Source organism: Sarcophilus harrisii, chromosome 3 (assembly GCF_902635505.1).
Source record: "Sarcophilus harrisii chromosome 3, mSarHar1.11, whole genome shotgun sequence".
Lineage (NCBI taxonomy): Eukaryota > Metazoa > Chordata > Mammalia > Dasyuromorphia > Dasyuridae > Sarcophilus > Sarcophilus harrisii.
Genome location: NC_045428.1, coordinates 81212725 through 81240209, shown reverse-complemented (window position 1 = coordinate 81240209; position 27485 = coordinate 81212725). Strand labels below are relative to the sequence as shown.

The following is a 27485-nucleotide window of genomic DNA, read 5'->3' as shown; positions in this document are numbered from 1 at the left end:
TGTTAGTACATAACAGATTGCAGAAATAATCATTAAAAACTACTCAGGGACTCTGGAAACATGTCCTTGACAGCACTGTTGTAAGGAATTTTATGCTGAGGTTTCTGAGAGAGATGGAAACACCTTCAGCTGGATGACAGAGTGGATAGAAGGCTGGATTTAAGATTTAAGAATCAGGAAGACCTTAGCTTAATCTCAGCTAAGATACTTCCTAGCTATATGATTCTAGGCAAGTCACTTAACCTGTATTGACCTCAGATTTGTTCATTCTAAAATGTGAATAAAAACAAAACTTAGCTTTCAAAAAAATTATTGTTAAATATTTTTGTACGTCATAAAAGGTTGGTTTATATCCTTGGGGAACATGACATTTTTCCCTTTAAAAAGTAATGAATGTTTCAAATAGAGGGAAATTGATTATTAATTTTCTTATGTTTAAAATATTCAATAGATTATTATGTGATTATAGGTATTTGTGATATGAGATATGTTTTTTATGGACTCTTTGAGTTTGCATTGTACCTGCTATGTAGTGAGGAAGGCGTGGGCTAAACTATATTTTAAAAATATTTCTGATTAAAGAAAATGACAGATGTTGGAGGGGATGTGGAAAAATTAAGATGCTCTTTTTGTGATGGCAAAGAACTGGAAATGGAGGGGATGTCCATCATGTGAGGAATTTCTGTACATGTTGTGGTATGTGATTGTGATGGAATACTGCTATATCATAAGAAGGAATAAACAGACTGATTTCAGGAAAAAATGTGAGAAGATTTATATGAACTAATACAAAGTAAAGTGAGCAGAACTAGGTGAACATCATACACAGTAACAATAGTATTGTCATGATGATGGTCAACTCTGAATGACTTAGCTATTTTGTTAAGTACATTGATCCAAAACAATTCTATAAGACTTATGATGAAAAATGTTATCCACTTCCAGAAAAAGAACTGATTGGATCCGAATGAAGGTTGAAGCATAATTTTTTTCACTTTCCTTATTTTTCTTGTGTTTGTTTTTGTTGTTTTGTACCATGGTTGATAAGAAAATATGTTTTACATGATTTCATATGAATAGAAAAAAAATTCTGGCAGTAAACCACATATTCATTGTTAGCTTTTTTCAGATATCTGACTGCTATGCTCAGTATTAACAGTTATTTCATAAGCAAAAATGTGTGTAGTATTGAAAATCTTTGTGATTGTAATAAAGAATTTCTAGAGTCCATTTGGGGCCTTATTTTGTGGTCATTTCAAACTAGTCTATCTACATTTTCAATCATAAATTTTCTAGATAGTACTCATTTAGTTAAAACATTTTTTTCAGATGAAGAAACTTCTTTCTAGGGAAGTTAAGGTCATACAGATAGTAAAGAGGAGAGCCAAGATTCAAACCCAGGTGTTCTGATTGCAAAATTTTTGCAGATCCAATGGAATCTAAGCTCCTTTGAGACCAGGGACTTTTTTCGCTTTTTTATTTGTATCTTTGTGTCTGATACTTAACAATATGTTCGTTGGTTGTTATGATTCATGATAATAAAAGGTTATTGTAAGATATTGAAATGTGTATATATTTTTAATATGAATTTGGGGGATCATTAAAAATGCTGGGTATACATGTGCAAAAATGTTAGTAGCAGCTCTTTTTGTGGTACCAAAGAATTGGAAATTGAGTGGTTGTCCATCAATTGGGAAATGACTGAATAAGTTGTGGTATATGAAGGTAATGGGATATTATTATTGTTCTATAAAAAATGATGAACAAACTGATTTTGCAAAAGCTTGGAAAGATTTACATGAAATGATGATGAGTGAAACAAACAGAACTAGGAATACACTGTACACAATAACACCAAGAATGTGCAATGATCAACTATGAAATACTTGGTTCTTCACAGTGGTTCAGTGATCAAAGCAGTCCCAATAAACTTTGCACAGAAAATGCCATTTGCATCCAGAAAAAGCACTAAGGAAACTAAATGTAAATCAACACATGCTATGTTCACTTCTTTTTTCTGTTTTTTGTTTTTTTTTAAATCTCTTCCATGGTTTTTCCCTTTTGCACTGATTTTTCTCTCCCAACATGATTCATAAAACAATATGTGTTTAAAAAAAAAAAAATTTCCAAAGTGAAAAAAAAAATTCTGGGCACTCTTTGAAATGTAATCCAGCTTACTCCTTTCTTATTGTAATTATTAATAGCAATAATTATTATATCTAGTATTTCTATGTAGTCTTTAAAATTTTCAAGTTATCTCATTTGATTCTCACAATGATTATTTGAGGCAGGTACTATTATTGTCCCTATTTAAAGATGACAAAACTGAGGCTTAGTTTTTTTTAAAATTATGTAATAGTAGCTTTTTATTTTCAAAATACTTGCAAAGATAGTTTTCAGCATTTACCTTTTCAAAACCTTGTGTTCCACATTTTTCTCCCTCCCTTTCCTTCACCCTCTCCCCGAGATAGCAAGTAATCCAATATATGTTAAATATGTACAATTCTTCTACATATTTTTTCACAAGTATCATGCTGCACAAGAAAAATCAGATCAAAAAGAGAAAAAAATAAGAAAGAAAACAAAAAGCAAGCAGACTACAACAAAAAAGGTGAAAATACTATGTTGTGATCCAGACTCAGTTCCCAAAGTCCTCTCTCTGGATGTAGATGGCTCTCTTCATCACAAAACCATTGGAATTGGCCCGAATCATCTCATTGTTGAAAAGAGCCACGTCCATCAGAATTGATCATCCTATAATCTTGTTGTTGCTATGTACAATGTTCTCTTGGTTCTACTCATTTCACTTATTGTCAGTTTATGTAAGCCTCTCCAGACCTTTCTGAAATCATCCTGCTAATTATTTCTTATAGAACAGTAATATTCCACAACATTCATATACTGTAACTTATTCAGCCATTCTCCAACTGATAGGCATCTCACTCAGTTTCTTTGTGTGACAGTTCTTTGTCACTACAAAAAAGGCTGCTACAAACATTTTTGCATATGTAGGTTCTTTCCCCTTTTTTATGATCTCTTCGGAATACAAGCCCAATTGAGACAGTGCTGCAAGTTCCAAATTGTTCTCCAGAATAGTTGGATCCGTTCACAACTTCACCGACAAAGCATTAGTGTCCCAGTTTTCCCACATCCCCTTCAACATTTATTATTATCTTTTCCTGCCATCTTAGCTATTCTGAGAGGTGTGTAATGGTAACTCAAAGTAGTCTTAATTTGCATTTCTCAAATCAATAATGATTTAAAGCATTTTTTCATATACCTGGAAATTAGTTTCTTCATCTGAAAATTGTTCATATCCTTTGACCATTGGAGAATGGCTTATATTCTTATAAATTTGAGTCAATTCTCATAATATTTTAAAAATGAGGAGGCTTAGATTTCTAAATGACTTGTTCAAGATCACACAGTTAGTAGTGTCTTGAGAGGAGATTCGGATTCAGGTCTCTTTAATTCCAAATGCATTACTCTTATCCACTGTATCAAATAGCTTCAATTCATTACTGAGCTCAGTTTATTACCCTTCTGTATTTTTTGTCTAAGATGTACAAACTGATAGATGCTTATTGAATGTTTGTGTAAGGGAAGGGTATATTATATATTATTAAGACAGTACTTACAAAATATTAAAACTAAGTTGTAATGCATTAAAATGCATACTTGAGACCAAGCAATATATGTATGTTATGGATTTTTACAGATGAATCGCAGATTGTTTTCTAAATATTGCTGGATTCCTTGCTGTTTTGACCTGATGAATCTACTAATACCTATTCTCTTCAATGTCTCATTGTTTCATCTTTTACCTTCTACCCTTTCTTGCCTCCAGTGAATTCTTACTCAAACACTGTAATCTGTATTAATGCTTTATCTACTAGCTGAGTTTAGTCTTCAGTGGGACAGGAAAACTATGTGGTTAGTGAGTTCCTGCCTGTCTTTACTCATTTTTTTTTTTTTGATAACATAATTAGATATTTTAAAATACCAAAGAAAACGGTTTTGTTTTTGACTTAATCAGTCTTATACTTTTGCAGAATGGCTGTGAAGCTTAAAATGTATTATTTACAAAGGTAGTCTACTTACTATTATAGTCAAGTCACAGTTTCAGTCAGTAGGACTCATGAACAACCACATATTAAAAAGGTTTGTCCAGGAAAAAAAAAAGATAATTCAACTAATATTTACCAAGCTCCTAAAAGTAAACAGGTAGAAAATCCATGGGAAAGCTCAATTGAAATTTCCGTCTCTTCATTGAACAGAATGCGTTGCCTTAATTTTTTGTAGACAATTTATTTTTCTGTCATAAGTGCTAGAACTCTCACCTACTGAGAGTTAAGAGCTTATGTGATTTCTGAACATATTTTTCATCACTTAGACAGTAAAAGAAACATTTGACAAACAATTTTTGTTAAACATTAACTATCTTTGCTGTTAGGGTTACTGTGGATTGTGTTTAAGATCTTTTAATTTGAGTTTTTTAAAATGCCATATATATCAGTCATATTTGAGTCTTTATATAAATTTAATTTTTCAGATTATATTTCCTTCGCTAGGCAAGGCTATTGGAGTTTTTCATCAATTATTTTTTTGTAGATAATTTTTTATTATGTTCTAAACCTATTATCTGAAGTGACAAACTCTTGTTTTATTTAACTTTCTTAAAAGGTCAAAAAAATTTGTTTTTGGTTAAGAATGGGATTCATTAAGGCATGGAAGAGGAAAACAAAAAAAATTTGGGAATTATATTTTATATTATCATCTTTATTCTTAAATATATTTCAAAATCAGTAAAGTTTATAGATTTAATTTTTACTCTCAAGTTTTACTCTTGAGTTTGACTCAAGTTTTAGTCATATCTATCAAAGTTTACATTTATATTTGCAGAAATCTTGTTTTTATGTTCAATGTTAAAATAATATTTTTGTCCTAGAAAAATACATTTATTTACTTGAATAGGTTATATTGAATGTCAATTAAAAACTTGTATAAGCTTAAGTTTCCTTTACTCATCCCCAGTAGCATAATAAGAATTTAAAAAAACTTTAAAAAACATATAAAAATAAATATTTACATTGCCTGAAAGGTGGCTTTCAAAGCTTTTCATAATCATTTCTATAATTTGACCTAATTCCTCCTCATTGCCCCTTGCAATTCATCAGTCCTCTTCCTATTTTATTGTAGTTCTGAGATTTTTCTTGACTGAATTCACACACTTTTATACTTGTTTTTATTAAGTAGGAAAAATGTGTAACATAGGGAAAGATTTGAGATAGCTTAAATAAATGTTTGATATTTCAGTACTAGCAAAAAGAACAAAAAGCAATAAACCTGATATTTTTAAGATGTCTTTTTTTTAGCATTCTTTGCTAGATATAGCTAGATATAGTTGAATTTTCAAACTGATTAGTTTAGATAAATCTATATTGTATATTTTTCTTAACTTTTAAAATATTTATCCAACACATTGATATTTAAGTAAACCAGACAGTAAGTATACTTAGTAAAAATTTAACAACCAGAATGATTTCTTTAAGGAATTAATTTCACCCTGATTGTATATTAATTATTTTTACTTGATATACCTTTCCTTAGTTTTATTGAAGGATATTATTTCTTTAAAAGACCACTAATCCTTAATTTACCTTTCTGCAAGAGATTATAAAAGAATTAAAAGCCTATGCTGGTGTGTTATATTTAAACTGTTCCTTTGCTGCTAACTGCACACACAACAATGTTGTTCTTTCTTTGACACAGACCCAGACAAAGGCTGAGTGTAGCAAGGAAGCAGACTGCATGCCTCCAGTCAAGGCCCCGGCCTGGCTCCAGGATTTGTAAACAGAAACATCCCAGGCTCCAATAAGGCAGACAGCGGTTCCCCGTCTGATCTGTATGCAGGAAGCACTTGCTTGTACAAGCTCAGCCATCACACATAACACACACACATAACAGTGTTTTAAATTTGGCTGAGTGTTTAACTGAAAAAACTAATGAAGGGGAAGAAGAGGATTTACAAGAACTAGGAGACCAGGACAATTTAATGTACAACATACATAGATTCTGTGACATTCAAAGGAGAACATTTTAAAAGTCATAGTGTAATCAGGTTTACAGAGCTTTCCATTTAAAGGCCTTTTTATTGCATATACACTTGACTTTGTATATTGAATTATTTTTGCTGGCAGTCTTTCTGGGACTTCATTTTTAGATTCATTTGACAAATACTAGAAAGTTAATCCATTAAAATATTTAGCCATTGAAATAAAAAAAATTAGTATGATGTTAAACAAGTTTTTAAATGATACTATTTTCAGCTCTTTTCCCACACATGTTCTTTTTTAGAGCATAGAATTATTATATTTTAGAAATTCACTAATTTATTAATTTAAAAATACTGTTGTTTTAAGAAATTAAGTACTCATAATAAGATTTCTAAAACCGTAAATTAGAACTGGAGGATAACTTACAAATCAGCTAACCTAGTTTCTTGTGTTCCCATTTGCTTGCTGCCCGACAGCCCACAAACCTAGGTTCTACAGCTACATATTTCTTTCTGTTACACTGTTATCTCCCTTTTCTGAATTCTGGCATGTCAAACTTCCTATCAGTGTATGTCTAATAAAAGATTTTCTGACTTATTATTTATATGAAGTAGCTATGATATTTAAATAGCAATTACTATTTAACAAATCATTGATAATGTTACATGTACTCATGGAATACCAGATGCCTACACACTATTTAACTACTTCATTCTTGATGATGAATGTAATTTCATAATTTTTTTAGCCTGTGATTCTCCATTCTGTGACTTTCGATCTTTTATTATTGAGATATATTTATTGTAATGCTTACTGTGTTAATTTGTTCTTTTAATTTTTGCTGAAATATTGGAATTTTCAGATCATTCTGTTGGTTTATGGGGACAGTGGGACAGAATATTTGAAATAGAAGCTGTACCAGAACATCTAGGATATAGGATCACTGTAGCCATATGTTAACTATTGCATGTTTCCTTTAGTAATTAAATATTTATTGTAACATAAGCAGCCCTTATCAGTTTAACTTTGAGATTGAGGTCATCTATTTGTATATAGCACATTCTGATGAGCATTTAAAATTGTTTTGATTTTTATCTGTCAGTATGCAAGCTTGAATGCTAAATGTATGATTTCAGTTTTTTCCTTTGTCGTTCCAATTATCCAGTTGGCAGCCAAAAAAAATTCTGTTTGGAATAGTTGGGTTTTCCTTTTATGCCTCTCAGTTTACATTGAATTCAAGCACAGGAAAGGTGATTTACAAGGATGGGTAGAATATTCATATGTAGACCCATCTAGAACATGTTTAGATTCTATAGCATTGTACAGTCATAGATGAAACAACATGGGACAGTGGGAAAAGTACTAAAGAACTTACTTTGAAATTCTGTTTCTGCTACCTGTTGTTTATATTATCATGTATAAGTAACTTAATCTTTCTGACACTTAGTTTCCTCATGTCTGAGATGACAGAACCAGAATAGATAATTCTGAAGCTTCTTATGGTTCTGAATTCTGTGATCTATTTTCATAATTATGATAACTTATCTGATAAATTTTAAATGACGTTCAGCATATTCATGAGAAAGCAAGACAATGCTTAATATCTTTTAAGAGAGATGTTCTGCAAGAGGTTTGGCAATTGTTAATGCTGTAAAGTTACCCATGTATATATCCTGTAAATAAAAGGCTATTAAATTTAAAAAAAAAAAAAAAAAAAAAAGAAAATCTATTATGAATCCCCTTTTTAAAAAAAAAAAAAAAAGAGAGAGATGTTCTGTATCTAAAAGAAGATTTTTCATGTTCATAGTGATAAGACATCAGCTTGGAAATTTCTATTATTATTCACTTCCCAAAGACACACACACACACACACACACACACACATATATATATTGTGCTTTCAAATTTACCTAGTTCTTTACAAATATCATTTCATTTTATTCTCACAACTCTAAGAAGCAGATGCCATATTTATATTGGATTACTTACCATCTGGGGGAGAGAGTAAGGAGAAAAGGGAGGGATTTGGAACACAGGGTTTTGCAAGGGTCAGTGTTGAAAAATTATCCATGCATATTTTTTGAAAATAAAAATCTTTTCAAACTGTGCATACCCTTTGACCCAGCAGTGTTTCTACTGGGCTTATACCCCAAGGAGATACTAAAGAAGGGAAAGGGACCTGTATGTGCCAAAATGTTTGTGGCAGCCCTGTTTGTAGTGGCTAGAAGCTGGAAACTGAGTGGATGCCCATTAATTGGAGAATGGTTGGGTAAATTGTGGTATATGAATTTTATGGAATATTATTGTTCTGTAAGAAATGACCAGCAAGATGAATACAGAGAAGCTTGGAGAGAATTACATGAACTGATGCTAAATGAAATGAGCAGAACCAAGAGATCATTATATACGTCAACAACGATACTGTATGAAGATGTAATTTGATGGAAGCGGATTTCTTTGACAAAGAGACCTAATTCAGTTTCAATTGATCAATGATGGACAGAAGCAGCTACACCCAAAGGGGAAAAAAAAAAAAACACTGGGAAATGAATGTAAACTGTTTGCATTTTTGTTTTTCTTCCCGGGTTACTTCTACCTTCTGAATCCAATTCTCCCTGTGCAACAAGAAAACTGTTTGGATCTGCACACATACATTGTATCTAGGATATACTAGGACATATTCAACATATATAGGACTGCTTGCCATCTAGGGGAGGGGGTGGAGGGTGGGAGGGAAAAATCGGAACAGAAGTGAGTGCAAGGGATAATGTTGTAAAAAAAAAAAAAAAAATTACCCAGGAATGGATTCTGTCAATAAAAAGTTACTATAATAAAAAAAATAAATAAATAAAAAATAAAAAAAAGAAAAGAAAAGAAAAATCTTTAATTAAAGAAAATAGATGCTGTTATTATCTCCATTTTACAGATGAGGAAACTGAGGGAGACAGATGAAGTTTACTTGCTCAGGGTCACACAGCTAAAAAACTACTCAAGTTCAGCTCTGTAGTCAGGTTTTCCCAACACCCTCCTCCCTCCTCTTCACCTTGCCCCAACCACCTAATTGGTCTTTTGAAAGGGGGTAAAAGTGTTAATTTTGTTTCTAGACATTTTGATTTTGAGCCAAAATCAAAAAATATATTACCAAATGAAAATGTTCAGTTGATTATGGAAATGTAGAAGTGAATCTCAGAGGAAGTATTGAGGATAGATAGAGATTATAGAGTCATTTCATGCACAGTGCATGTATAGATCATAATATAGCTTATGGGGTAGGACAAGAATTTTTACTTAATTTGCATGTTTATTGCATGCCTGTATGACAAATAATCTGTTGCTCATATTCTCTTTAATTATTGTTGTTATAAAGCAAAATTTTTTACAAGTCTCTAATAGCTGACTTATAGGACGACATTAAAAGCATTTAGCATTCATACTTTAAAACATTAAGATAAGACAATGCTATTGTCAGGATTTATGTAAAGCAGAAAAGAACAATTTCAAACTTTTCTTTAAGTGCACTATTAGTATACTATCAATACATAAAAGGTAATTTTATAATTGTATTTTGTGCCACATTTGCATTTGCAGTCAAATCTTCATTATCTGAGGATAGATAAATGCAAATAAAGGGATCCATTGCATTTTGGAAACAAATCAAGTCCCAAAGTCTCTGACTTCTATGTGGGGCTTCTGACAAACAAACTGGAGGATTCTCCCCCTAGAGACATAGGTATATTCATCTGCCCAGAGTTTCATTTTGTGGGTTGCTCACTGTGATGACCTGAGGTCAGACCTGAATTCCAATCCAACCTTCAGACACTGGCCCTATGACCATTGGTAAGTCACTAAGAGGTGGCAACAGTAACAACAGCTGTTATTGATAGTTATAACAAATTTGTTCTTTTTTCTGATATTTCTGTGTTTTCTCCTTACTTAATAATAGCTCCTTAAGAAGTTAGATATTAAATGGATTGCTTAGGAGATACGAAATTATAAGTGGCTATTCAGTCTGGACAATCTGTGCTAATAGGGAGGAGTAGACAACTGGAAGCCTTGAATAATCCTTCAAATTGGCTCTAGGTAAGAGAATCACGGACCTGAACCAAACTGCAGGGGACAAGTAATAACAATGAAAATAATAGCAATTTTATAGCTCTTAGAGGTTTACAAAGTGCTTTACAAATATTGTTTCATCTTATTCTTACAACTACCCTGAGAAGTAAGTGCTGCTATTACGTTTATTTTGGGGGGGAGGGTTGTTTGTTTTGCTTTGTTTTTTGTTTTTTAAAGCTTTTTATTTTCAAAACATAAGCATAGATAATTTTCAATATTCTCCTTTGCAAAACCTTGTGTTCCAGTTTTTCCTCTTCCCCCAGGTAGCAAGTAATCTATGTTAAACATGTGTGATTCTTCTATACATATTTCTGCAATTATCATGCTGCATATGAGAGCAAATAAGATCAAAAAGGAAAAAAATGAGAAAGAATACAAAATGCAAGCAAACAACAACAAAAAGAGTGAAAATGCTGTGTTATGATCTACACTCAGTTCCCACAGTCTTCTCTCATAAGAGCATTGGAACTGGCCTAAATCACTTCATTGTTGAAAAGAGCCATGTCCATCAAAATTGATCATTGTATAATCTTGTTCTGCACAATGGTCTCCTGGTTCTACTCACTTCACTTGGTATCGGTTCAAGTAAATCTTTTCAGGCCTCTCTGAAATCATCCTCTTGATTTACTTTTATTTTTGTAAATGAGGAAACTGAAGCAGACAGATTAAATGACTTGCTCAGGATCACACAGTTAGGCATTTCCCAAAAAGTCTTTTGTTCTTGATGTTATTATCCCTTAGCTATCTTTTTCTCAAGGTTATTGAGCCTCTTTCCCTTTAGAATATGATATTATGTTCTATTACTCTTCTTGAATGAGTTTCCAGAGACCCCAGAGTGCAATAAATGAGGCAGCAATCTCTCTTATGTGGTTATTTTTCCTGAGAAGCATGAGATTTTAGAATAGTTTTGTTGCAGTTTTTTAGGGGTATGGAGTGCTTTGTTGGCGTAGTATGCCACAGATAACTCTGGCTAGGGACCTTACAATTTCTTAGTGTATGAGGCATGAGATTCCTCACAGCTCTACTGCTCTCAAAGAGAAGAGGGACATTTTCATCCCAGTCCTTGCATTTGATATACTTTAAGCCAAAGCTTCTTAAACTGTGGGATGTAACCCCGTATGGAGTCATGTACTAAATGTGGGGGTCATGAAATTATGATTTATCACCAGGAAATGTTTGGTTTTTATATCTATTTAATATACTTTTATACCTGGGTTACATAAAAATTTCTCATGTGAAAAGTGGTTTCAAGGGGCAGCTAGATGCACTAGCAAGGTGCAGTGGATAGAGCACCAACCCTGAAGTCAGAAGGACCTGAGTTCAAATCTGATCTCAGACACTTAATACTTCCTAGCTTTGTGACCCTGGGCAAGTCACTTAACCCCAATTGCCTCAGCAAAAGAAAAAAAAGAAAGAAAGAAAGAAAAGTCATTGCAAGTGAAAAAGATTTAAGAAGGTCTGCCATAATGTAGATTGTTTTAATAATTACCAAGTGACTACTACTTTTAAAGGAGAATATTGGCATGTCTGGGAGGTTGAGCATGATAGATTCTGTGGGGTTTTTTTTTTTTTTTTTTTGGTAGAATGGGGTCATGGTATTCAGTTAATCCAGTGATTGTTAATTTTTTTTTTTTTTCAATCTTTTCCAGGTAGTTGTTTTTGCTGTGGGATTTTTTTTTTTCAGCATTTTATCTTTGTTTTAATACTTGCCTTATGAAGTCATTGGCTTCTGTTTGATACATTCAAATTTTCAGACAGTTTGTTCCTCAGACAAGATTTTATAGCTCTTATGCCAAGTTGTTTATTAATTCCTTTTCCAATTCTTTCTTTCATAACTCCCATTTTCCCCCTTGATACTAATTTCTTTTATAAAAGCCTTTTTTTTTTTAACTTTTTAAAACTCTTCTTCCATCTCCTCCATGAATTTTAGTTGAATTTGTGCCCATGTTTGAGTTCCTGTTATAGACACTGAAGTGATTCTATTATTCTGACTTTGTTTCTTGAGCATCCCTATTACCATAACTTTTTGTGGTATGGTTCTTTTTGTATTTTCATTCTTCCAACTACCTTCCTGGTTTTGGACTTGATGTTAAAGAAAGGTTCTGTGCACTTCTGGAAGGAATTTTTGGGCTAGACTTGTTGCTGTAGAGTACTTTGTTGCCGTAGTATTCCATGGATATCTCTGGCTAGGGACCTACAATTTCTCAGTGGGTCCCGGGTCGTCTGGTCCAGAAAAATGTTTGGTCAAACCTCTCCTGGTTAGAACTTTGCAAAGTTGCTGACCTGGGTTTGTGTCTGTACAAGAATAGACTGCTCCTGTACTCATTTACTATCAGCCAGTGGGAAACTGTTGATTGACAGAATTGCAGCTCCCTTTAGATCAGAGATTTCTGCTCTAGTCATTCTTCTGCAGATTTCAGATTGGGTTAGAAGCTGAACTAAGGACCACACTTTGTTATTGGGTTGTGAGCCACACCACACCTGCTTGCTATCTGAATTTCCTTCTTTGTCAGTTAAACTATTACGACCCAGAAGCTGCTTCTCAGCCTAGCTTGCCATCCCTAGGCACGAGTCCCTTTCTCATATCCCCCTACATTTGTGATCTGGAACCAGATGGCACCCATTCTGCTCTCAGAGTACTGTATAGCTTAAGGCTGCACTAGTCTGGGGTGAGGATCTCTTTTTGCCCTGGTGCACAGCCTCCTTTTGCTTGGGAGGCGCTCTGTTCATCCAGCTCTTGCCTGGTCAGACCCCAGCCTCCGTGTACATGGACCTCCCTCTGTCTGTCCCTATGCTGACTTGGGCTGGAAAAGTGACTCACTCTAAGTTCTGTGTTTCCCTAGTAGAATTCTGGCTGGGAGATTTTCTGGATTTGTTTGAAGGAGTTCTTGGGGTCAGGGAGCTCAGCTGTACTGTCTCCTGCTGCTCCAACATCTTGGCTCCCTCTGTTATCTCTCCAATTACCAAATATGATAGCCTTTTCTCTGTCTTTATCTTTGCTTTTCCCCTGGCCTAAACCATCTTAATGTCTTTACAGCTGCCCTATTCTCCTGGATACATATTCTCCGGAGTCTTTTTCTACCTGTCTCACTGTTCCTTCTCAGTCTCCATTGCCAAATTTATGATTCCTGCAGCATAGAAATAATTAAACCCCTGGGAAATGATGAAGTCACTGAGAGTATAGGGAGAGAAGAATTCCTAAAACAGATAACGTATGTAGATGACATATAATAGCACAAATCCTTGTTGGAGATATTATTGTTAATTCAGATCAGTGGTAGGGGGAGAACTCCCTTAGCTCTGGTTGAGAGTTTGAGAGTTACTTGGAGCCGGATTTGCCTGTGGTTGCAGAGGAGATTGGGTCTGAGTCAGGTCTTCTAACTCAGAAACTGGCTTTTCTTCCATCCCAGGGGGTCCTGCTGCCATAGCTATCAGGCTGGATTGTTTTGTTTTGTTTTGTTTTGTTTTGTTTTGTTTTTACCTTGGAGCAGTAATTTCCTTAGTATACGAAGTTCCTAGTGAGGAATTTCTCTACCTATAAAAATAAGAATTTTCTCTGCAAATTATTAAAAATGATAAATGTGTGGATTGTGTCACCATATGAGAATAAATGTTATATGAAATGTGTAAAAAGCAGATAATTAGGTAACATACATACCCATAACTACATAAGATGTCTTTATGTATGTTAAACTTGGAAGCGAATCTAGAATAATCCGAATAGTTGAATAATCATTTAATTTTTATATCTAGTTATTCAAGTTCGAGGCAAAAAATTTACATTACTACCCTTAACATGATGCTGGATATTAAATAGCCATTTTAGTGTCATGTTGTGTTTGGAAAATTTAGCCACAGTTGTAAATTACTTAAAAGATTTCTCATTGCCCCTAAAGTCATGCATTAACATATACTTGATAATGCAGAAAAATGAATCCTGGATACCTTTTCTATATCCTATTTTTTTGTTGTTTGGTAGTTAAGTACTTGCCCTGTCACCTCATATTAAGACTATTGACAGGAAATTTTTTTTAAAATGAGATGAAGAGATAACTATTTTAAAATGCAGCATTTTATCAAACTTTTCTCTAAAAGCATATATAAATGTATTATCCATGTTTTATGCAATACTATCTAATTGGACATTTAATCCTTCCAGTCATTAGCATCAGCTGCATTAAAACTACTTTAAGGAATTTAAATGTAGATTTTTGGAGGAATTATTTTTATTTCTAATTCCCCCTCCCAATTAATTAATAAAAGCCAATTTTATTTGCAAATTTTCTTGAATCTTGGATTTTTATTCTTTCATATATATGAGATTATATTCTGTGTGATGCAATGGAAAGAGTATTGTATTTAGAATCAGAAGTAGCATCAAACATCAATTGGAGAATGGTTGAATAAGTTATGGTATATGAATGTCATGGAATATTATTGTTCTATAAGAAAGGATCAGCAGAATCAGGGGCCTGGGGAAACTTACATGAACTGATGGTAAGTGAAAGAAGCAAAACCAGGGGATCATTATGCATGGCAACAGCAAAATTATACGATGATCAATTCTGATGGACATGGCTCTTTTCAACAATGAGGTGACTGATGTCAGTTCCAATGATCTCGTTATGAAGAGAGCCATCTGCACCCAGAGAGAAGACAGTGAGAACTGAACATGGACCACAACATAGTATTTTCACTCTTTTTGTTGTTGTTTGCTTGCATTTTTTTCTCATTTTTTTTTCCTTTTTGATCTGATTTTTCTTGTGCAGCATAATTGTGAAAATATGTGTGTGGTTCAGACAGCAATTAATTTAAAAAAAAAAAAAAGCTGGAGAGATATCTAGAAGCAAAGCAAAATTTATTATTCTCCAAGAATCAGGCGTTCCACCCATCAAGCAGACAATCCAGACAATCGAAGGGAGGAAGCACCTTAGGGGGCAAGGTCAACACTTTTTATCCCTAATGCAAATACCCCCTCCCACCACTGACCCTCATCCTTATTGGCTGAGGATCTTACATTCTAAATGTGGGAACTACCCAAGAAATTGAACTTGACCAATAAGTACATAGTTGCCCATATTTGACTGAAATAGGGAGGATAACAAGAAGGGGACTTAAGTATGTCCTTAGGAGGATAGTATGCCCTTGACTTAATACTTAAAGTCCTTCAGGCCTACTCAAACTTTGAAATAAATGAAGCCTTACTCGATTTTCACAACTGTCTTGAAAGATCTCACCTCATCTTGTTCACATGTATAGAAGAAGTGCACATGTTTAGCATATATTGAATCACTTGCTGTCTTGGGGAGTGGGAGAAAGAGAAGGAAAAAATTAGAACATAAGATTTTGTAAGGGTGAATGTTATATATTTTTGTATATATTTTTATAATAAAAAGCTTTAATTTAAAAAAAAAGAAAATAAGATTCTCAAGTTACTGTTCTCTGATCCATTTTCCAAGCCAGTTTTTTAGATAATATTTTAAAATAAAAGTATTTTAAAACCTTAAATTTTCTTCTGTTTTTCAATCATTTGATTTTGTTTTTATATTTCTTTTTGTTTCATGGAGTCCTTACCTGCTTTTTGACACATTCTAATTTTCAGGGAGTTCAATTCTTGGTTAAAGTTTATTTCCATTTCTTTTAAACTATTAATTTTCCTTGTCACTCTTTCTTCTGTAGTGTTTCCTTTAATATGAAATTTTACAAAATGGCTACAAGAATATCTGAAAGAAATGAAACAAGATATAGTATTCATTTCACTTAGATATTCTTGTGGTCTTTATGGTCAGGGCATTTTTTTCCCCCTCTGAAGCTATCTTTGAACTTGTTAAGCAGTTACTCTCTTCCAGATTTAACTTATTGAGTTTCTTCATTCTATTTAATGTGCTATTTTTTTCTCTATTCATGCTTTGTGCTTCAGTCAGACTTTGCTCCTCCTAAATTCCTGGATGGTGTGTACAGGCCCTGCTTTGTCCTGAATATGTAACAAGCCCCTCCTCCTGCAGGAATTTCTGTGTTTTGGCTTAATCTCTTGGTTGCTAAATTTACGTTTTGCCTTTGGCTCCTTCTCTGGCTCCAGTTTGCACAGACCCAGAATTGGCTCTATCTCTTGCTATGAGTTTTTCAGGTCCCAACTAGATGTTGTTAGACTGGTAATAGGCTTTCTGAAAGACCCCCAGTATTTTACCTGGCTGATGCTGCCCTGGTCCTTTGTCTTATTGTGCTGGAGGCATAGGCTGCCTGGGCACTGTTGCTTGGGTGCTATCGGACCTTGTCTCCTGAGATGCCTTAGGCGCTTCAGGTGAAACAGCCTGACCACTGCTAAAACTATTCTGCTGGGACTGGGGCAGTTCTGTTTGAGTACTGTCTAGTTCGTTTACTTCTCTGGATCTTTTCATTTATCCTGCCTTTTCTACTCTTAAGGGCTTCCCCAGGGATTCTGGCATTCTTTTAGTCCTAGACTGCATGAAGATTTCATAATTTGCTTCTCTTTATCACTGTTCTGATGCATCTTTTTTTTTTTTTTTTTAAAGCTTTCCTGGACTATTTATGAGATTTGCCATCTTTCTCTATGAGCTATAAATTTAGAGTCACAAAGAGTCACAAAGGAATATCAGGCCCTTCTGTCTTTTGCAATGTCTTAAAGTCTATTCAAGTTCATATTTGTTGTTTCCATGATACTATCTATCTCATTCTCTGTTGTCCCATCGCCCCCTTTTTCTGCTTTCAATCTTTCCCAACATGAAGATCTTTTTTGATATGTCTCCTCTTTTCATTATGTGGCCAAAGTATTTACACTTCAGCTTCTATATTTGACCTTCCAGTGAATAGCCAGAATTAATTTCTTTGAATATTGACTAAATTTGATCTCCTTGAAGTTCAAGAGACACCCTTGAGTCTTCTCCAGTACCACATTTTGAACACATCAATTTTGCAATGCTTAGCTTTCCTTATAGACCAATTATTACAGCTATCCATTGCTTCTGGAAAAAATCATAGTTTTGACTAGACAGACCTTTGTTGGCAAGGTCTGCTTTTTTTTAGCATGCTGTCCAGATTTGCCATAACTTTTCCTCCAAGGAACAAGCATCTTTTAATTTCATAGCCGTGGTCACCATCTTCAGTGAACTTTGAGTCCAAGAATATAAAATCTGATGTTGTTTCCATTTTTTTCTCCCTCTATTTGCTAGGCACTTACAGGGGAAATGGAGTACCCTACATGAGGAACTGCCAAAAGGCTGATTTGACCAGACCCTAGATTGTGGATAATAAGGCATTGACTGATCAGTGTATTATATTATATAATAAAGCTAGAAAATAATATCAAGTCAGATTGTAAAGGCTATTAGGTTTGGATCAGATTGTGATAGAATGAGATAGAAGGATTCATATCTGATCCTGGAAGCTATTGGGATTTATAAGATAAGGAAGCAAAATATTCAGAACTAAATTATTTTGGGAATTTTTTATAGAATAGATTGTAGTGGTGAGAGAGTTGAGGTAGAGAAACCAATTAGAAGGCCAATAAAATGATTCAGGTGAAAAGTAATGAGTGACTGAAATGAGGTACTAGCCATGTAAGTAGAGAGAAAGAAATTGATGCAAGAGCTGTTGTGGAGATAGAACTGACATTGTTTGATAACTGATTCAGAACTTAGCACAGCGCCTGGCACATAGTAGGTGTTTATTAAGTGTTTATTTACTGACTGATGAATTGTATATGTGGGGTGAGGAAAAGTGAGAAATCAAAGAAAATGAGAGTCTAAATCGACAGTAATAAACAGACATTGGATGTTCTCTGTTGTCCTGAGCTATAATCTTAAGTTTCTTATCCCTTCTGCTTCCCATAACACCTTAATCACACTATAACCTTGCACAAACCATGTGAGTCAATCAAATTACTGGTGTGAGTACCATCTTCATTTTCCTTTGTCTAAGTTTTCAAAATGAATTTCACTTCCCCATAACTAAAAGTCACATTGTTGTTGTATTTTCTACTTAACCACTTTGGCAGGGTGGAATGACTTTCTGTCTAACTGTCTAAGCCCTTAGAGACTTCATATTTTTCTCCTTGGATGATGTATAATTGATAGTTTAATTCTGGCATAACTTTTGAAGATCTTATTTATTATTTTTTCTGCATGAAATCTGAATCTTCTTAAGAAGCATTCTATTATTCTACTGTATATTCCAACTATTATTGCCTCCTTTCTTTCACAATATGAAGAGTTCATCACTTAGAGTTGTTTGCCCATGTGAATATGACTGAAGTGACTGCTGTCCTGTGAACAGATCTTTCTTACCAGTATTCACATAAAGATGATCCTTGAATGTGAAGCTCCTTGCAGTTTGTTTGCTGTTTTCTTATTAGACTGATAGTCAGATATCTATTCCCAAAGAATCTTCTGCTTCCTTTTTGTCTCCTTTTTAAAATGTTCTCTCCACTGTTTTTTTTCCAGAAGCTTTTGCAAGTCATTTAACTCTACTTCAGTGAGCCCTGTTTTCCTCATTCAGTTTACCCTAAAAAAAATTATTTTGAGTGTTAATTTTCCTTGTATATCTAGCTAATGGAATTATAATGTAAAGAACATTATTTCAATTATTTGCCTTGCTATTTAGTATTCAGAGGCTAAATGAGTAAAAAAATGATAGTTTTACTTTGCTTTTGGTGATTGTTTTTCCTTGATATACAGAATCATTGGATTTTTGGAAGCTACCTAGGACCTTTAGGAATTATCTAAACCATTTCTGTTATTTTGCTCATTAAGAAACAGGTTGAGAGATAAGTGTTTTACCCAAGGTCACATAACCTATTGACTCATGATAGAATCTGAATTAAAACACAGAACTGAAAAGAAAGATCACTAAGCCAAAATTGTTTAATCCAAAAAATACATGGGTAAATCTGTTTTGTGCCTGTTTGTCTTCTTTGAATTTTACAAAGTGATGGCATAATATTCTTTGTCTTACTAGGGCACTTCCCAGTAATTATTGTTAGGATTGAGATACTGTAGAATGTGAGAAGTCTCATCATAGCAATGAAAAACAAATTTTGAATCGTGATCATTATTCTGTTCTCAAGCTTAGCACTTAATATTAAGGCACAACAGTTTTAAACTAATTAGTTTTTACAAATAGTAACATTAAATGAAAATGACTTATAAAACAAATTATTACATTTGCTCATATGAAAAGGCTTAATGACTCTGCATATTTTAAACCTTTGTAAACTATATAGGATTGTACTCCTTCCTATTATTTACATTACACTAAAAGTTTGTGGCTTATATCGTAGAAATAGTTTTATTTAAAAAAAAAAAAAAAAAAAAAGGCCTGATCAAAGATATGAACAGACAATTTCCAAATGGTGAAATTAAGGCCATTTAGTTATATGAAAAAATGCCCTAAATTCCACTATTGATTAGAGAAATGCAAATTAAAACAACTCTGAGAAACCACTTCACACCTCTCAGGTTGACCAAGATGACAAGAAAGGATAATGATAAATGTTGGAGGGGATGTGGGAAAACTGGTACATTAATTCATTATTGGTGGAGTTGTGAAATGATCCAACCCTTCTGGAGAGCAGTCTACAACTATGCCCAAAGTGCTGTAAAACTGTTCATACCCTTTGATTAGCAGTATCTTTACTGGGGTCTATATCCCAAGGAAATCATAAAGGAGGGAAAAGGGCCCACATTTTGTAGCAGCTCTTTTTATGGTAGCAAAGAATTGGAAATTGAGTGGATACCCATCAATTGGGGAATGGCTAAACAAGTTGTGATACATGAAGGTAATTGAATATTATTATTCTATAAAAAATGATAAACAAGATGATTATAGAAAGGCCTAGAAAGATGTACACAAACTGATGCTGAAACAAGCAGAATCAGGAGTACATTGTACATAATAATAGCAAGAATGTGCTATGATTATGAAAGCCTTGGTTCTTCTCAGTGGTTTCAATGATCCAAAGGAATCCCAATAGACTTTGGATAGAAATGCCATCTGAATCCAGAAAAAAAACTAAGGAGATTGAATGTAAATTAACACATGCTGTGTTCACTTCTTTTTTCTGTATTTTTATCTCTCCCATGGTTTTTCCTGTTTGCTCTGATTTTTCTCTTCCAACATAATTCATAAAACAATGTATATTAAAAATCAATAAACTAAAAAAAAAAGCCTTGTGTAGAGTTTTCTCCTAAAAGTGTGATGCTATACAATCTTTCACTTGCCCTGTTTGTTTACTTTTATATATTATTATTCTTTGTATTAACCCCATTTAATTTTAATTTTCTGTCCTTCCTAAAATGGGGCTGTTTCTAGATAAAACATTGAAATATAACTTAAATATAGGACACTAAGGTAAACTTGATATAGCTGCTTTAAGGAAACTAGACCTTTTTTTAAGGTACTAGACTCTAAATTTTTTGAAGGCAGGTATTATGATGTCTTATCTAAACTTTGACATGGTCTATCTTTCTCAAACTAAGACACTTCTCCGGATAAAACTGGATGACTTTGGTAGGTTTAATACTTCAAGGTATGTAGATCTCCATTTACTTTTCTTTAACAAACTCAATAGACTTAGATCTGGAAATTACCCCCAGAAATTATTTTCCACAAGAGAAACCAAGCATAAAAGGCAATAAATGACTTCCAAGATCAGACAGTTTGTAGTAACAGCCAGCATCTGGTCTTCTTACTCTTAGTTACAGTATTATTTCTACTCTACTCTGCTGCCTCCATGCTTATAAGGACTGTTACTCTCTAAATCCATGAATTTATGACTTCATTTTAAATACTCTTCATAAAGAATTTTCACTCCAAGCAAAATTTTCCAGAAATAGACAATGATTTGAATAAATAGAAATTTGGATTTGGAAAGATGAAAGTCATTTCTGACAGATGGGAAGCAATCTAGTTTAATGACCATTTATTAAGCATTTGACAGTCATGATAGAGTCCAGATAACTTGTTGGAAAGGCAGCACAGCACCAGTTTGAAATTGGTGGATTTACAATTAGGAAGAAATGGTTTGTGTTCTACCTCAGACATTTAATAGCTGTGTGACCCTGGGCAAGTAATTTAACCTCCTCAGCTATAAAATGAAGATGACAACAATAGTAACTTCACAGAGCTGTCATGGGGATCAAATGAGATAAAATATGTAAAGCACACTGTAAGCCTTAAAGTACTATATAAATGCAAGCTATTATTAGAATAACGTTATATAAATCCAGAAAGGCAGGATGATGTCAGACTGTAAAAGTCCTTGGATTTCTTAATAAATAAAGCATTTGTAGATGGTAAAAACTTATGGAAAAGTTTATGTCTTGTCTGGCATAACTTCCCTTTTCCCCTATCACCCAACACAATGTGTGTACATACTAGGCAAGAGTGAGATATTAAGATCTATGCATTAGGAATACTTTTATGACAGTGATAGAAATCCACCTATCAAATCTTATATTCATTAAATAATTTAAAACAACTGAATATGTACATATGTATACATAGATAGGAGAAAGATCATCTATGAAATGAAAGGGTTGGATTAAATGAGCACTAAAATTCCTTTTTAGCTCTAAAGGTATGATCCTGTAACACTCAGCCTCATTAAATTTATTTTTGCCTCAGGGAATTATGAAACTATTTATTAAGAGTGGGATCCATAAAACTGTAGATATATTCTTTATTTATCATTGCCGCTCTCAGACTTTGCCTCTGCCTTTCATCTTTAAAGATTCTATATTTATCCACTTATCTGATCCAGATCCCTGTGTCAGCCATCTTGTTCCAAGTAATTTCTCTCTCTTTTGAAAGAATGGAATACCTGAACAACAGTCTTCCTCTTTACACTAAACTCTAGCCTTATACTTGAGGATTTGAATACATATATTGAAATATTTTCCCACTCTTAAAGTTCTAGGAGAAAGCAACATAATTCCCCCCAATGATATTTTATAAAAGATATAAAAAGTGCACCAAACTGAGAAGTCCCCATGATTGGAATGCTCAAAATAGAATTCTATTGAAACAAAAAAAGTGATTGGTGGAGTGGGTATCACTTGAAAGTGACCTTCAACTGAAAATATTCACTTGAACCATATAGTTCATAGATGGAATACATACAATTTTGTGTAGAAATACATAGAACTCAACAGGGAAAGAGGAAGGAACAGGGAGAATTGTAAGAGGGAAGACGTTTCCAGGGAGTGACTAATTATAAGCAAAACAAACTATAAATTCAAAGAAGAAAATTGTGAAGAAGAAAAGATAGCAGTCTGATATCTAGATGAGGGGAAGAGAAAAGGAGCAAGGGATCAAAAACAAACTTCATTAAGCATAGAGCAAAGCATAATCTCCCATTACCCTCTTCATCTTTGTAAATAGGAGATGGCAAAGAAGCAAAGAGGTAAACAGAGAATAGGATGGGTGGAAATATAAGGTTAATAATCATTACTGTAACTATAAATGAAATGAAACAGAAATTGATATCTATACAACAGAAAAAGATAGCAAAATAGATTAGAAATCAGAACTCAACATTCAATTTACACAAAACACACTTGATATAAATAGACTATTACAGCTTTGAAGTGAAGAATTGGGGTGAAATCTATTATACTTCAGCTAAACAAGAAAAAAAATCAAGATTAGCAGTCATCTCAGATAAGGTAACAGCATGATTATAAATGATTTAAAAAGATAAACAAGGAAACTACAATTTGTTGAAGGTACTTTGAAACAGAGCTTCTTAAATGTTTTCTACTTGTGACCCCTTTTCACCTGAGAAATTTTTATGTGACCCTGAGTATAAGATATATAAAATAGGTATATAAGTCAAACATTTGTTGATAATAAATCATAGTTTCATGACCCCCACATTCAGTTGCAAGACCCCATATAGAGTCTTAAACTACTATTTAAAAAACTGGGCTCTATACAATGAGTTAATATCAATTCTTTACACATGCACCATTATGCACCAAATGCTTGGCTTCTAAATATTTAAAGAAGAGGCTAAAAAAGTTACAGGGGAAAATAGTCAAATTATGATGGTAGATTACTCCAGTGTATCCCTTTCTAAAATTAGATCAATTTAAATTAGATTTGAACGCTTTTAAAAAATTTAAATTCTGGAGGCAGCTAGGTGGCACAGTGGATGGAGCACCAGCCCTGAAGTCAGGAAGACCTGAGTTCAAATCTGGTGTGACACTTAATACTTCCTAGCTGTGGGACTCTGAGCAAGTCACTTAACCCCAATTGCCTCAGGGAAAAAAAAAGTTTTCTAATTTCAAGTTAATTTAAATTTAAATAAATAAAAAAAATTGAAAAATAAGTGACTGAATATAATTTTTCTAATGATAGCTCTCTGGTAGTTATTAAATGGAAATAAAAGGGATCATGTATATGTATTTATGCAGTATGTATGGTATACCTTAACCAAAATTAGCTAAGTATTTCAGTATAAAAACCTCACAATTTCAGAAAAGCAGAAATATTAGACATTCCCTTTATTGACCACAATGCAATAAAAATTATATTTATTAAAGACTGTGAAAGGATTAAAATTTATTTGATAAGTAACCTAATCCAAAAAAAAAAAAAAGGGGTCAAAGAACAAATCATAGAAACAATAGATAATTTTAGTTAAAAAAAAAAAAAAATCACAACCATGAAACAACATGAAAAAATTTTAGGGATTCAGCCAAAGCAGTATTTGGGGAAAATTTTTATTTTTCTAAATATTTAAATCAAAACTAAATTTAGTAGTATCAAAAATGAAAGAGGAGAATTCATAACATATAAAGAAGAGTTAAAGAATTATGAAGAGTTAAAGAGTTTAGAGACACATCTAACTGCATGTCAGTCCAACCAACAACATAAATGACTTAACACTTACAAATTTACTCTCATATGAGCCCTTCCCTTCTCTGACATAGTCTCTTGCCCTGATGCAGGCCTTCATCACTTCACCATGTAACTACTTAACTATTATTATTTTCCAATAGAAACCTAACCAAATAAAGGAAATAATCATCATCTAAATGAGAAAAGCAGGCAACACCAAAACATAAATCTTGATTTATCAACATAGGAGCCAAACAAAAAAATTTTAAAGAATGCTTGTGTAGAAACATTGCCTAGAAATTGTTTTCATAGGAAGAAGCTGAACATAAAAACGGAGAACAATATTCTGTATTTGGTTTGTGTATTAAAATGTATTCATTTAGACTAGGAAGGCACATCAGTAGAGACACTTCTAATTCTAGCCTTTTCAGAGATCAAATCTTATTCATTTGGAAACAGGAGTAATTAAAATACAACTGATTGATTTTTTAATAGAGGAAAAGAAACCATATACAAATAGTTCACCTGGATCAAATCCCATGGTTTGCTGATTCTGATCTTTGTTTTTTGACAGCAACACTAAGAAATGTGTTTTAGAAAGATATAGTTATCTTTCCTGGTCAGCGTCAAAATTATTTCTTCCTTTGTAATTTTCATGATGTCATTCTTTGAAAATCTAATCCAAATTACTAACTTTGTCAAAGCTTTTAGATACCAAATTATAAAAACACAATTTTCCCATTTTAGTGTAAGTCCTTTAATGAATATCATCATGTCCAGGATTTTGAGGTCATTAACTTTTCTTGGTTAACCACTTTTCATATTCATGCCATTCCAAAATACAATGGAATGGAGGAAAACATTTTAATAATTTATTGAGGGAGGAGTTAAGATAATTTTTGAATAATGTTACACAAAAAACAAAATTTAATATTCATTTTTAAATGAAAAATTAAATTTTAATTTAAAAAATTTGAGTTCCAAATTCTTTCCCTCTCTCTGCTTCTTCATCCTTCCCTGAGATAGTAAGCAATTTAATATAGGTGGTGGATGTATAAACATGTAAAACATATTTCTATGTTACTTATGATGTAAAAAAAAAATACAAACCAAAAGAAAAAAATAACCACTGAAAAAATGATTATATTTCAATATATGTGCAGACTCCATCAGTTCTTTCTCTGGAGGTGGATAATTTTTTCAATATGAGTTTTTTGGAATTGTCTTGAATCACTATTACTGAAAAGAACTAAGTCAATCATAAGTGATCATAGCACAAGTTGCTGTTACTATGTATATTGTTTTCCCAAATCTTACTTAACTTTGTATCAGTTTGTGTAAGCCTTTCTGACATCACCTGTTCATCATTTCTTATAATATAATAATATACCATTACGATCATATGCCACAACTTATTCAACCATTCCCCAATTAATGGACACCCCCCTCAATTTCCAGTTCTTTTCTGTCCTATTAACTAATCTGATAGATGTGAGGTAGGACCCCAGAGTTTTAATTTGCATTTCTCTAGTCAATAATGAGTTGTTGGTTTTTTTCCTGTGACTATAGATAGCTATGATTTCTTCTTCTGAAAATTGCCTATTTGTCATTTGACCATTGGGGGGGGATCAAAATTGGAGAATGACTGGTATTCTTGTAAGTTTGACTCAGTTCTCTATATATTTAAGAAATGAAGTCTTTATCAGAGAGACTTGATATAAAAATTGCTTCCCTATGTGGCTCTTTTCAACAATGAGATGATTCAGGCCAGTTCCAATGGTCTTGTGATGGAGAGAGCCATCTGCACAGAGAGAAAAGATTGTGGGAACTGAATGTAGATCACAACATAATATTTTCACTCTTTTTGTTGTTTGCTTGCATTTTGCTTTCCTTCCCATTTTTTTCCTCTTTGATCTGATTTTTCCTATGCAGCATGATAATTGTGGAAATATGTAAAAAAGAATTGCACATGGTTAACATATATTGGATTACTTGCCGTGTAGGGAAAGGGATTGGGAGAAGGGAGAGAAAAAATTTGGAACACAATATTTTGCAAAGATGAATAATGAAAATTATCCATATATTTGTTTTGAAAATAAAAAGGTTTTATTTTAAATAATTGGTTTCCCAGCTTTTTGTTTTCTTTTTAATCTTGGTTGCTTTGATTTTATGTCAAAACTTTTATCACAATTGTCCATTTTAATCTCTTATTGGTCATAAATTTGTCCCTTCTCCAGAGATTTGACAGATAAACTTTTCCTTGCTTATGGTATCACTCTTTACATCTAAATCCTTTACTCATTTTGATTCTATCTTGGTAAATGTTATAAATCTTGATATATTCCATTTTTAAAAGTGCTTTCCATTTTTCCCAGCAATCTTTGTCAAATAGCGAGTTCTTTCTTATCTCAAAAGCTTGGATGACAGGTAATTTTGAAAAGGAAAAATATGAAAGTAATTATTGCTGCAATCATGCAATTCATAGTAACATTACAAAGTAACATTGGATTGGGATCCAGCATACTTATTTTCTAATCCTGTCACTTGTATAACCTTGGCCACTTCAATATTTCAAAATCAAGGTTTTGACATCTTTATAATAAAGGAGTTAGATTAAATGATCACTAAGATTCCTTTTATCTCATTCTGTGATCCTTTGATTCTGAACTCCAGTGTCAAAACAGCCAGCTACTTAAGGATCCTTTATCCTTGGGAGTATGATAGCAATTAAATGGTCATATTATATGTGTGTAACAGCTATTGACCCTTCTTCCAGCATTGCTTCTCTTGAATTTAATGGTTGTTTTTGTAGTTCACATCTCACCAACTTCCTCTCAAAAACATTGACTTATTAGATGAGAATTATATATGTATTTTTGTTGTCATTTTACATAGTCCTCCTGATTTTTGATTATCTAGAACCCTACCTAACATCTGTCAGTTTTCCAACCTTTTACAAGAAAATTTATGGTAAGGTTTTTTAAAATGTCTTTTTTCACTAATTTATTGGTTTTCCATTTATTTACTTTTGTCTTTGTTTTTAATGCCATTGAAGGCCATGATTTTTTAAGATAATTGCTTTTTCTTGTAATTGTTTTTGTTCTTGTAGAATTTAATGTAATTTAAGAACAAGAATTTAATTGATTTTCTACTTATTTTTTAAAAAGACTTTAGTACTACTATTTCAAAGTCTGATTCTTTTTGTACAGCAAAATAATTGTATGGACATGTGTACATATATTGTATTTAACTTATACTTTAACATATTTTACATGTATTGGTCAACCTGCCATCTGGGGGAGGTAGTGGGGAGAAGGAGGGGAAAAATTGGAACAAAAGATTTTGCAGTTATCAATGCTGAAAAATTATCCATGTATATATCTTGTAAATAAAAAGCTATAATAAAAAAAGATTAAAAAAAAAAAGAAAAACTAATCAAGAAAAAAAATAAAAGATTTT

At 33.0% G+C, this 27485-nt stretch overlaps 1 protein-coding gene across 3 annotated transcripts in view; it reads left to right on the top strand.

Annotated features, from left to right (window-relative positions):
- BMPR2 (bone morphogenetic protein receptor type 2) overlaps window positions 1–27485 on the top strand; it is a 187108-nt gene that overhangs the window by 127192 nt on the left and 32431 nt on the right. The window lies entirely within an intron of this gene.